At 35.3% G+C, this 12,903-nt stretch overlaps 1 protein-coding gene across 2 annotated transcripts in view; it reads right to left on the bottom strand.

Annotated features, from left to right (window-relative positions):
- Positions 1-12,903, bottom strand: part of LOC150108875 (uncharacterized) — a 201,364-nt gene that overhangs the window by 22,671 nt on the left and 165,790 nt on the right. The window lies entirely within an intron of this gene.

The raw sequence follows: 12,903 nt of genomic DNA, 5'->3' as shown, positions 1-12,903 counted from the left end.
GAGTTAATGAAAATGAAGAATCTGATTAAATACATGGAGGAGGAAACGGAATGTTTAAAGAAGAGAATAACTGATGTAAATGACATGGAGGTTCATAATAAGAAGCATGTATCTAAAGATGATAGGGTTGCTTTATATGGTGACTCAGTCATTAAAGGTGTGGTAAAAAAATAAGGTAGTACAATAAAATGAATATCAGATGCTTTGCATAGAAGGAAGGAACAGATGTCAGAATTAGTTGTAGGCAGAAATGACTTGGATAGTGAGAAAAAATGTGGAAAGGGATTTGAAGAGGTTACTGTAGGAGGTAAAGGATAAGTGTCATTGGGAAAGTGGTTAGATCGATGCCCAAATATGATGGTTGTGAACTGAGAAGGTGAGCAATGATACTGAATGACAAGATGGATGAATTCTGTCAGGCAGAGAGTGCTCAATTTGTGAATGAATTTGAAGGGAAATTAGAATGGTTCAAAGCTGATGGAATGCATCTGAATGGGTCTGGTGTTGCATTTGGAGTGATTTGTTTACTAAGAGTACATGAGGGTCATATGAAATTAGTACCGCTGAGTCAGAGAAGCAGGTTGTAGAAGGACGGGAAGAGGATGAATACAAAAGTCAGGAAGTGATTATAAGCCAGGCAGAGTGATGCAATGCAAAATAGTGGAGATGATAATAATATGAATGAAAATCAGAGTCAGAATCAGAAGTGCAAGTGGAAAATGAAAGAAAGCACATGCACGACATTACATCCATGCACAGCCAAACCATCATTAGAAAAGCAGGTCTATCCAAACCTTAGTTCATCATATCCATGCTTTACATTTAGCAGATAACTAAAAACATGGGCACAATGAACTTATCTTTAATATGAATCCTCATTTGAATCCTCTCTGTCACTTCCTCATCCTCAAGAAACCCAAGAGACGAGACTAGACTTGAGAACAATAATCCAGATGTGGATATATCAAGGCCTTATAAAGAAGAATAACTTGCTTAGCTCTACTTGTTAGTTCTCCAAAAGCCAGGTGATCTTATGCGCTGCCTTAGCAACCTTTGTAAATGTCTTCTAAACTTCAGATAGAGTCAGAATCAGAAGTGCAAGTGGAAAATGAAAGAAAGCACATGCACGACATTACATCCATGCACAGCCAAACCATCATTAGAAAAGCAGGTCTATCCAAACCTTAGTTCATCATATCCATGCTTTACATTTAGCAGATAACTAAAAACATGGGCACAATGAACTTATCTTTAATATGAATCCTCATTTGAATCCTCTCTGTCACTTCCTCATCCTCAAGAAACCTAGGAGACGAGACGAGACGAGACTTGAGAACAATAATCCAGATGTGGATATATCAGGGACTTATAAAGAAGAATAACTTGCTTAGCTCTACTTGTTAGTTCTCCAAAAGCCAGGTGATCTTATGCACTGCCTTAGCAACCTTTGTAAATGTCTTCTAAACTTCAGATACGTCTGCAACCACCTCTAAATCCCTAGCTTCACCTATTTCCTGGAGTACAGTTTCATCAATGTGGTACACAGCTTGTAATCTATTTATTCCAAAATACATAATTAATTTCCCCCACACTAAACTGACACCTATTATCGTTTGCCAATACTGTAAGCCTATTTATTTATGTCAAGTGCCTTCATAGCTCAATTGCAATATGAAGACACTTGGAACAGGAGACAATGTCTGTTAAAAAATACAGTGTGTGTGTGTGTGTTGGGGAGGGGGGATAAATACAATTGTCTAGAGGGTTTGAACAGTCTGTGTATACAGGTGAATGGAGTACTAATTCAAAGCAGGGAAAAGTATAAGGTTTTGAAATGAAAGCAAGAATGAGATGTGCATTTGATTAGTGAGAGTGCATAACTGAAGGTAGTGAAGAGGGTAAGTAACTGAAATTCAACATAAGCCACTGTAAAAGTTCGATGCAGCAGAAATTTTCGTCAGGCTAGCGCATCGACTTTTTACTGATGGTCAAACCTAGAGAACGTGTAAATATGTTTATTGTATTATCTCTTAGTGTTGTTTATAGAATATGTACAACCCAACAGGAATTAGTTTACTCCTTACAAAAACAAAGCATGTAAAATTGAAAATGCCAATGGCAACACGGAGCAGTCGGGAAACCATTTTGATTCCTGTTTACATGGTCAGTAGCAGGTGGCCTTCAAGGTCAGAGCAGAAAGGAATGAGTGAAATCAAACAGGAGTTCTGCAGGCTGACAGAATAGGATTAAGAATATAAGAGAGGGAATGGCAAAAGTTCTAGAATCCACTATTGGATTAGTAACATGAAAGGAGATAGCGGCAAAAGTTCGAGAAACCAGCTTTCACGTGATATTGTAAAGGGGATCCAAAACTGAACCCAAGGGATGGAATATGAGGGAGATATAAATGAGGAATTGGGGAGTGATAGGAATCGACACCCAGAGAGATAATCACTTAGTGAGTGAACCAGGAGGAGTTGCTGTCCAGATGCAGAGAGAATCTGATGGAAGGAATCTGGAGGTCGATCTGCCATAAAGCCATTCGAGTCTAAAAGCACGGATGTCCCAAGGCAAACAAGGAGGGAGAATGAAATGTCCAGATGCTATTCCGCTCCTACAGTCTGTGAAAAGCCGACAATCGTAATCTCACCCGAGTTTTCCACACCGGAAAGTTGTCCCTCGCACCCCGCTTGCTGACCTGACGAAGCCGCTGGTACTCCGTGAACTTCGAGGTTGAGGATCCTGAAGCCCAGAGCGAAAAATAGGAACATCAGATGCCATGACTGATAGAAACAGCCAATGCATCAATAGAAGAACATTTCACGTGAGTGTGACATCATTTGTTATAAGTTATGTGTGCTGTAAGAAAGACATAATAACTGACTGTTGAGATTTATAGGATAGGATAGCCAGAGAATAACTAATGCGCTCCTTGTCATAGAAATTAATAGTTATGTGGAGTGGAGTAGAGCTAATTCCTGAAGAGTTACATGGGTTTTAAGAGTGATCTGTAACTTGTAAATAGTTAAGTCTGTGTTTTGCTATAATTGATAAATTAATGTATATGTTCTAATAATATAGATGCAGTTTAAACTAAGGTACTAAAATTCATGTGATAAATTAAGTAACATAAGTTAACTGAGTGACTGGAAAGGATTGACATGTATTTTAATGAATCAGGGTATTTGCCATTTGTATGTTGTTATTGTTGTGATACCAGAGGATTTGACGTGCGAGACATTAGCTTAGAAAAGTTTTATCAATTAACGGAATAATCAGAAGGATGTTTGTTATAAGAGGTACTTAGATAAACTGCATGAATTTGATTGATTTGAGATTTAACAGAGGATAGTTCCCCTGTACCTTTTTTATTGTATATTTCTTACTTAGCATTCATTAAATAAGTCCTCTGAATTTTTACAAAAATTTGTTGACTGATCTTATTTCATCGCAATGCATTGATCTGAAATAAACCAAGCCTATAAGCAGGTAATCACTAGAATCATACTAGAAAGAGTTGCCACGACTGTTAAGATTTTTGAGATTATGAAATTTTGTTAAATCATAGTCTGCCGGAAGTTTTCATAATTTCTTGTACCGATTTTTGGACATGGAGGCGCAGTCAGAAATTAATATAAATATCCATGGTTCTCAGGTATAAGAAGTACTGAATCACTGAAGGTAGTATATGTAAAGAAACCACGAGTGAATTGTAAGAAAAAGAGTATAAAGAGCAGAAAGGATACAAGAAAAATTAAAATAAATAAATAAACGATAGATAAACAGAAAATATTACACCACTTTGTGACAATCCAGAGTTATACACAGTGGATTATAGGAATGATGCCAAGGATGCTGACATGAAAATAAGGACATTGCAAGAATACACAAATGCAGAGAATGTATTATGGGGATAAAATGAGAGAATGCCATTTGCAGAGCCCTGGCAACTTGGAGAGGTGGGGTGATATGAATAAGATGTACAGTTGGTAAGGGAGATTAATGTATAAGTTGGGAAGTTGCCATACCAGATTAATACAAAAGCTTTTTCATAACATGTGGGGAAAGAAGAGGGAGTATGAGGAGCAGGTTTTGGGCATGGAGGATGCAATGAACAAATATGCCAAAGCAGTAAACAAGTTTAAGGCATAACTTCATTTACACTGTGTTTTGATAGAGTGAACCTCCAACAATATTTTAACTCAATGGAAATCGTGTGACAATAATCATAATAAAACAACTAATGCAAGATTTTCCCCTACACAGAATCATGTTGTTCCCTCCTTCCACAGAGAATTATATTCTCTATCTGCCCATTCCTGAACTCATGCAATAACTTCTTCCAGACCTTAACCACTAATTGATCCATAATTTGCTTCTTTATTTTTTTTTTATTCTTCCTTACATAAGAAAACTACCCTTTTTCCATTTGAGTGGGACACTGCACACTTAAAGAACCTGGTCATAGCACCACTTATGTCCAGATTCTCCCACATGATAGTATTATGTCCATCCAACCAACATATGCACAGTGCATTAATTGAGGTGAAGTCATTAACCTCTATATACAAGTAGCCCACTAGTAAAGATACTTCACATGCAAACTTTGTTTGCTTACACTTGGATAAAGGATTAAAACAAAAATATAATTTCTTGGTATCTTTAATTTATAGTATAACCAAGTGAAAAACATTCAATATTCACAATGCAATTTTGAATATTTTAAACATCTCTAGTTCATCTATGAGGGGATGGGGGGTGAAAAGTTCTGATAAACACCTAGAACAAAAATGACATTAAAGCAAATGATATAACCACAAGAAAAAACATATCTTAAAACCTCTTAACCATCATGGTTCATCAAATTTTATTAATTTATTATTATGTGACACCTCCAGGGAGTCCAAAAGACTCATCGAGGGAGAGTGTGCCAACAGCATCGAACGATTAATCCCTTCTAACTACTAACCATGCTCAAACTTGCTTAACTTTTTGCGTGAGCCATTAGTAGCAGAGGCTCTACCAATCGACCAACCTTTGCTGGCTTTTTTTCTTTTTCTTTTAGGATACATAAGAAGACATGTCAGAAGTTTTGAAGAAATGCAAGATACAGAGGTGCGGGCTGTCATCAAGTTTTTCGTGCTGCAAGAAAAGTCTGCAATTGAGATTCATTAAAACTTTATGTAAGACTTTAGGGGACTGTGTCCCAGCATGTTCAACAGTTGTCAGATGGGTGACCATATTTAAAACTGGGCATCCTGAGACAACAGCTACCACCAAGTTAGAAAGACCTTCCACAGCAATCACACTTGAAAACATCAATGCAGCGCATGCCATGATTCTTGATGATAGACAAATACCAGCCAAAAACATTACAAAGACTCTGGGGATATCCAGGGAATGAGTTGGGGTTCATTATCCACCAACATCTGAAATGAGTTCCCAAATGTTTGAATGCTGACCAAAAAAGACAACATGTGCTGTCACATCTTAGGGGAGTTTGGGTCATTTGAGAAATCAGGTGCAATTTTTTTTTTTGCTTGTATTGTGTCTGTTGATGAAACATGGCTTCATCATTATGACAAAAAGATCAAACAACAGTTAATGGAGTGGAGACACAAAGGTTCTCCATGGCCAAAGAAGTTCTGAACCCAAAAGTCAGCAGGGAAGGTTCCTGCCACTGTCTTTGGCAGTATGTATGGTGTAATCCTTACCAAGTACCTCAAAAAAGGTGAAACTGTCAGAGCAGTTTATTCAACAGCTCTGAAGGAATCAAAGGAGGCACTGAAGGAAAGACACCATGGAAAACTGAGCAGGGGCATGTTGCTTTTGAGGGACAATGCACCTGCTCACACTGCTCATGAAACCCAACAGACAATACACAACTTGAGCTTTCAATGTCTGCCTCACCCATCCTATTTGCCAGACCTGACTCCATCTGACTATTTCCTATTCTCAAATTTAAAGGAACAAAATTTACCCTGAAGATGAAATCTGCAGCTGAGGATTAGTTCGTGCAACGAGAGAAAGACTTTTTCTCAGAGGATTGCAAATGATGCAGAAGCACTGTAACAATTGTGTAACACTATGTGGGTAATATTACTAAGACCACCTAAGACTAGCTCTTTTAACAATGTAAAAATAATCATAATTTAGAATTATGAATCTTTTTATAATTGCTTCAGTACATCATCATCATTTTCCTGATCTGTACTCTCAAGGGGTGTTCAGGCTACTATGACAGCACTACATGATTAAGTTAAGTGGCCATAAGTTTACATTTGCATTCTTGAATGTAAACAATGTCAAGTTCCTTCCTAATATCTTCATTTTTAATGTGATTATGCCATTGATGCCATCTATTCAGTCCCCTAATTTTTCTCAGAACTCTCATATCTGTGTTCTCTAATCTTTGATCAACTGCTTTATTTCCAACCCAACTCTCAGATCGATAACTTAAAACTGGTTTGAACACTGTCTTGTATATTGTTAGTTTGGTGTTTTGACTACTCTCTCTCTTATTCCGTATAAATTTATTCACTGGCTCCCCACTCTACTAGCTTTACTTATTCTGTTGTCTATTTCAAAATTTAACTTACCATCTTCATTAAAAACTGTGCCTAAATAGCAGGAATATTTTACTTGTTATATACTCTTTATTGAGAATGCAGCTGAAGTTTTCTATGTCCCTGCCTATTTTCATAGATTTGGTCTTTTCATTGCCGATTTTCACGCCAAATTTGTTACACCTGTTATTGAATTTAGTTCCTGGAGACTTGCACTAGATGTGTTTAGGAGTATACCATCATTTGCATAAAACTAAAGAGCTAAGTTTAAAATCTCCAATTCTAATACCAGACCTAATGCCACTATCTTTCATAATGTGATCCATATAGGTGAAGAATAAGAGTGGAGATAATGTGCTTCTTTGTCTTATACCTGCTTTTAAATCAAACTATCTTCCTGTATTCCTTTTACTTATAACTGACTTAAAACTTAAATATAGTCTTTGTTGCTCTGTACAGTGTTCCATTTATCCCACATGATTGTAATGTTTTGAAAAGCTTTTCTGTGGGCACATTGTTGTGTGTTTTCCAAATCCACAAAACTAAAGTACAGATTCTTGTCATATTCCCATGATTTCTCAACTATTTGTTGTAAAGTGAAAATCTAATCCAGACAACCTCTGTTTGGCCTGTACGCAGCTTGTTCTTCTCCTAATTTCTCTTCTACAATGTTTCTCAGCCTCTTTTCAAGTACGCATGCATAAATCTTACCTGGAACACTAAGTAGAGAAATTCCTCTATAATTTTCACATTCAGATTTATTCCCTTTTTTATAGATGGGTACTATGAGAGCTCTACTCCAATCATCAGGAATTCAACCTTCTGACCAGGCTCTCTGAATTATGCAGCGTAGCCACTGCGCAACCTTTATACCTCCTTAAGCATTTCTGGTTGAATATCATCTACTCCAGCTGCCTTTCGACATTTCAAGCCTGAAGACTTGAACTTGAAACAATGTATTTGATGGTTTTTTCTACCTCAAGTATTGATATATACTTCTCTTTGCATTCCTCTTGAAAATTTTATAGTATGGTTCTGTTACTACTTAGTTCATTAACCAGTCTTTCAAAGTAATTACTCCAGACATCTAGGATATATTTATCTTCAGTTTTTGTCACCTTTATCATCTTCCATTCCCTTTCAGCATTCTTTCTTCCATTTCTAAACTTCTTCAATAGCCTCCAGAACATTTTGCTACCTTCCTGATATTTATTTTCCATACTCTTACCAGTCTTCACATGACTTTCGTTTAGCTACATAGTTTAGCTTTCTTACATTTTTCTCTGTATGCTTTTAGAGCATCTGCTGACTTATTTGCTAGAAAGTTTTGGTATGCTTTCTGCTTTTCCCCGAAGCAATATTCCTGAATTAATTAATTCAGTATGCAGAAGGATCCCTCCTCAACAAGAAATTGAGATTGGCATATAATAACAGCGAGTTATCAACATAACTTACTAACAATTCCAATAACTCGTACTTCAAATTTACTTGTAAACAGCACTTTAACAAATGAAATTTCACTCATGAAGGTCTCATTAATTTAAACAGAAAAAGAGGAAACTGTAATATTTGATGCTTTTTTTCAATAAAGAGCTGCACTTTGAATATATAATCAAACAAATTATAATAATATAGTAACATCATCACACATCTGTCCATGTATTAGAATGAGTGGCATACTGCTGCTGCCAAGCAAGCTGGCTCTCAAACAAAATGCTAAGATAGGAAAGTTGATCCTTTCTCCATTGTTAGCTATGTCTGTTAAAAACCTGCCTGAAAAAGACATAATAAAGTATCTACATAGGAGTTGAAACTTGGATCTTTCTCATGCAAGTGAAGCATGATTTCTTATATTTTGACCGAGAACTAACAACTTTTTTTTTCTTTGTAATGCAGCACATGCTAAATTAAATGCATAACAATTTACTATTGAGTGCTATTTGTAAATAATCTGATTTGAAAATAATCATGTCTTACAGTTTACCCCCCCCCCTCCATTTTTTTTTTTTTTTTTTTTTTTTTTTTTTTTTTTTTTTTTTTAAATAAAATAGATTTCTGTATCAGGTATACAATATGGCTCTTTCTGTGCCTTGTTAAGAGATAGTCCATAGACAATGGTGTCATACAAGATACACAAAAATCGACAGAAATCAATTTTAGTCAAAAATTACTGAATTAGCTGTATTCAACATAGAATAACTAGTTTAAACTTATCAACTTGACAATGATGCAAGAAATAGTAAGCAAAGGTCAAAGACTGGACGCCACTCATACAGCATGTGAAATGAAAACTTACGTCACTGAATATCAGCAGCTAATCAAACTAATGGCAGAACTATGTTAAAAATGAAATATTAAAAAGAAACTTCACATTTTTAATATTGGCTCTTTTCTTGGGATTGACTGGTGACCTTATACTCACAAATTCCCTATAACCACAAATCTCGGCCATACTGTTTCCACTTTGTGCCTCTTCTACAGGCATTTTCATGGATGCTGTTCTGATTGGCTGACACTGTTCCTTCACTTTTGTTCAAACCCATAAACATATAAGTAGCTGATGGTCAATGTCCATTCATTGTCCAACTCCAAACATACCACACAGAGTATAATATTATATTATAGACCAGTGGTGTTCAACCTTTTTTACTACGCGAGCTACTTTTCTATAAAAAGTTATTCGGTGATCTACTCTCTTATATGCAAGTTATTTGGCGATCTACTCTCTTATATGTAAGTTATTTGCCGATCTACTCTCTTATATGTAAGTTATTTGCCGATCTACTCTCTTATATAGATCACATTCCCCCCAACCTGATATCTGATTACGCACAAATAAACAACTCAACTGGTCACCTTCGGCCTCATCGGTAAAGAAAAAATTAGACAAAATATAAGCAAAAGCATCCAAGATTATCATTGGTGCAGTCTCATCCACTAACAACATCAGAGCCCAACAGGAATGTGGGCTTGACCTACTGAAGGACAGACGAAATTTGCCACCATAAAATTCATAAATAATATCGGAAGCTACCAAAGCGATCATATCTCCCTAAAAACTTATGAACATTAGAACCAAAAATTCAGACTTCACAGATCATCAACTTTACATTATGATGACACTATCAGGAAAGAAATAAGTCTTGATCAGCTAAATGCCCACATAAATAAAGAACCTCTATTTTCCAGTCCTTTACCTTCACATACCTCCAAATCTAAACCTTATCAAACTCTGTTTAAAAATAAAAAAATAAAAAAAAAGCTCAGATAAAGGCCTAAATACTATCAACCTTCTTTCATCCTCCAAACAGGTTATACCGATGGATCGTAAGACACCAATATGATTAATGGAGGCGCTGGTGTTCTCCTTCTAGACCCGAAAGGTGAAAAACTTTCAATAAAAGTTGGATCTAGGAGAATCACTTCCAATTTTACCAGCGAACTCAACGCAATAAATAAAACACTAGAAGCCTACTTAAAACTATCATTAAAACAATCTGAAGGAATTATAATTTACAGTGACTCAAGATCAGCTGTGGAGGCAATCAAAAAATGGCAATAGAAAGCTCACACAAGACATCCATAAACTCTTAAGTCAACTAAAGTGTTTAGGAAAAAGTTGCATTTTACAATGGATTCCTGCTCATGTAGGCATTGATTACAATGAAGCAGCTGATAAATTAGCAAAAGAGGCCAGAGAACTCAACCAAGAAACTCACATGATAACTCTTGCTGATGCCAATGTACTAGCAAAAGCTAAACTAATTCCACTGAAATCAGTGATATAACATCAAATTCCTGAAATCAGTGCTGACAGTAAGACCTCCACCATGATAGCAAGACTACGAACAGGACATTATAGAGGACTGAAGATCAATACAGATGATACGAGAACATATAGAAACTGCAACAACTGTCCCAATACTGAACTGACACCAACTCACATCTTTACCTGTCCAGCAATTACAGCAGCCTTGCAAGAAATAGATCCTAATCCTGAACAACAGCTCTATACAAACAAAATTATCGACATAGCCAAAGCAGTACAAGGAGCACACAGAAACATCTAAGACTCTTCAAAGGACAAGACAACAACAACAAATATACAACTAAAAAAAATGCACAACTAAAAACTTTGTGTATTTAAAAATTATTTATCACTAATTATTATTTCAATACAACAAAAAAATATATATATATATTGGAATAAAATATTTATTTCTCTATTTTGGAAAACCAAAGTTAGAAAAAACAACAGATTGATTACAAACTCACAAGTTACATAAAATGCTGGTTGATTAAAAAAAAAAAAATGCATTGTTTGAAACTTGCAATATTTTCATAGTCAAGTTGATACGAAGAAGTGGCCAATCGCAGACAATCATCCAAATGATCATTTGTAATTCGGTTTCTTAATTGATTTTTTATGATGGTCATATTTGAAAAAGCGGATTCTGACAAGTATGTCGATCCGAAACACGGCAGAATTTTTCATGCAATATCAGTTAATATGGGGAATTTTTCATGTGCATACTTCCAAATGACTTCATTGTTTATTGATTTTAAATGTAAACTATTCTGAATGTTTATTTTGTCAAGTTCTACTTCAGCTTGGTTTATATCAAACAGCTCACTAATTTTATTTGAAATTTCTGTGATGTTCAAGTTTTCTTGAAATGGATTATTGATAAAAGATACTATCATTTCAGTTTTATTAAAATCTTTAAATCTTGAATTTATTTCTTCCTCAACTAATTCTATTTCACAAATAAATTCTTTTAAATCATAGCATTTCTTGATTTTGTTCAAAAAATTTTAATAAATATGGGAGATGTCTAAATTTGCGGTCATTTATATTTTTCTTTAATAAAAGTAAGTGTTGTTGGAAAGTTTTTATTGAACTTAACATGTCAATTAAATTTTTATCTCTACCTTGTAACTCTAAATTTAAATTGCTTAATTCCGTACAAAAATCTACTAAAAATTATAAGTGTAACAACCATCTTTTATCACTCAATTGTGGATAAATATCTCTTTTTTCATGAAGAAAAATTTTTATATCGTTAATTAATATAAGAAATCTTTCTAAAAATCGACTTTTGCTGAGCCAGCGAACATTATTGTACAACAGACATTCCCTATCATCATCTGCCTGTAATTTAAATAACCACCATTACAGGGCTTTTCCTCAAACAGAATTTACAATTTTAAATGTAATATCCAAAACATCTTTTGTGTTTAATCTTTTACTACATAGTACTTGTTGGTGAATAATACAGTGGTACGTTAAAAAAAAAATATATTTGCAGTCATTTTTACATAATGAAATGAAGCCTGATTTATTACCTATCTTTGCAGGAGCACCATCAGTAGTAATAGACACAAGTTTAAAAAGTGGAAGTTTGTGTTGTTTCACAAATTCATCAAATGTCTTCTCCCCAAGTCCTTCCCAATAATGGTATAATTTTCAAACGTTCTTCTTTACTTGAATAATCTTGAAATACCATGCAAATAAATACCATTAACTGAGCAATATCAGCGAAGTCGTTTGATTCTTCAAATTGTAATGAAAATGCAACACACAAGTGAATGTCACATTAACCTGGCCTAGAAACTTTTCTCCGGCAATTGGAACTCTTCCTTTCGGCAATTTGAAACTTTGTTTGCAACCTAGAAGTAGTCTCTCTCTAGCGATGTCTCGAACAGAGAAGCTCCCTTCTGGAAGCGGGAACTCCTCTCTCAAGCAACATGGATCCGGGCAGTCTCTCTCTCTCTCTGACAGCGACTCTTGACCGGGCGGCCTTCTCTCTGACAGCAATTCTATAACCGGGACCCCTTCTCCTTGCTTCAGTCCCTTTTTATTAGGCCTCCTCTGAGACCTCACATGAAATTTGGCAACCCCCCAAAGAATCGGTATGAGTCTTTCATCTTAAGTTTCAAGTTTGGCATGCCTTTTGTTCTCCTCTGCTTTCTTTTGATTGTAAGTTGCCGGCCATCGAAAAGTTTGAACTCTTTCTAACTGACTTTGGAGATGTTTACACTTAGAGCCTGCAAGCCTTTCTCATACAAGTTTCAATAACAATCTTTCTAATGCTGCCATGTACAGCTTCGGCGACAAAAACATTGCCTATATTTTTAACATTCTAACATATTCTTATTAAAGCAGTATATACAGTTAGCTTCAAAAGAGTTATTTACAAAAACATCTAATACAAACTGTGCCGAGACAAACAATGTTTATTTTTTTTACAATATTCATATGGGGCTTAACCAAAGTAAAAAATTGATGTAATGTGCTTTGGAATATTTAATATTTAAGCTACAATCAAGTTTTTAC

Source organism: Typopeltis vanoorti, chromosome 2 (assembly GCF_054136105.1).
Source record: "Typopeltis vanoorti isolate ZY-2024b chromosome 2, IOZ_Tvanoo_1.0, whole genome shotgun sequence".
Taxonomy (NCBI): domain Eukaryota; kingdom Metazoa; phylum Arthropoda; class Arachnida; order Uropygi; family Thelyphonidae; genus Typopeltis; species Typopeltis vanoorti.
Note: the sequence above shows the minus strand (reverse complement) of the source record. Positions and strands in the feature narration are given on the sequence as shown.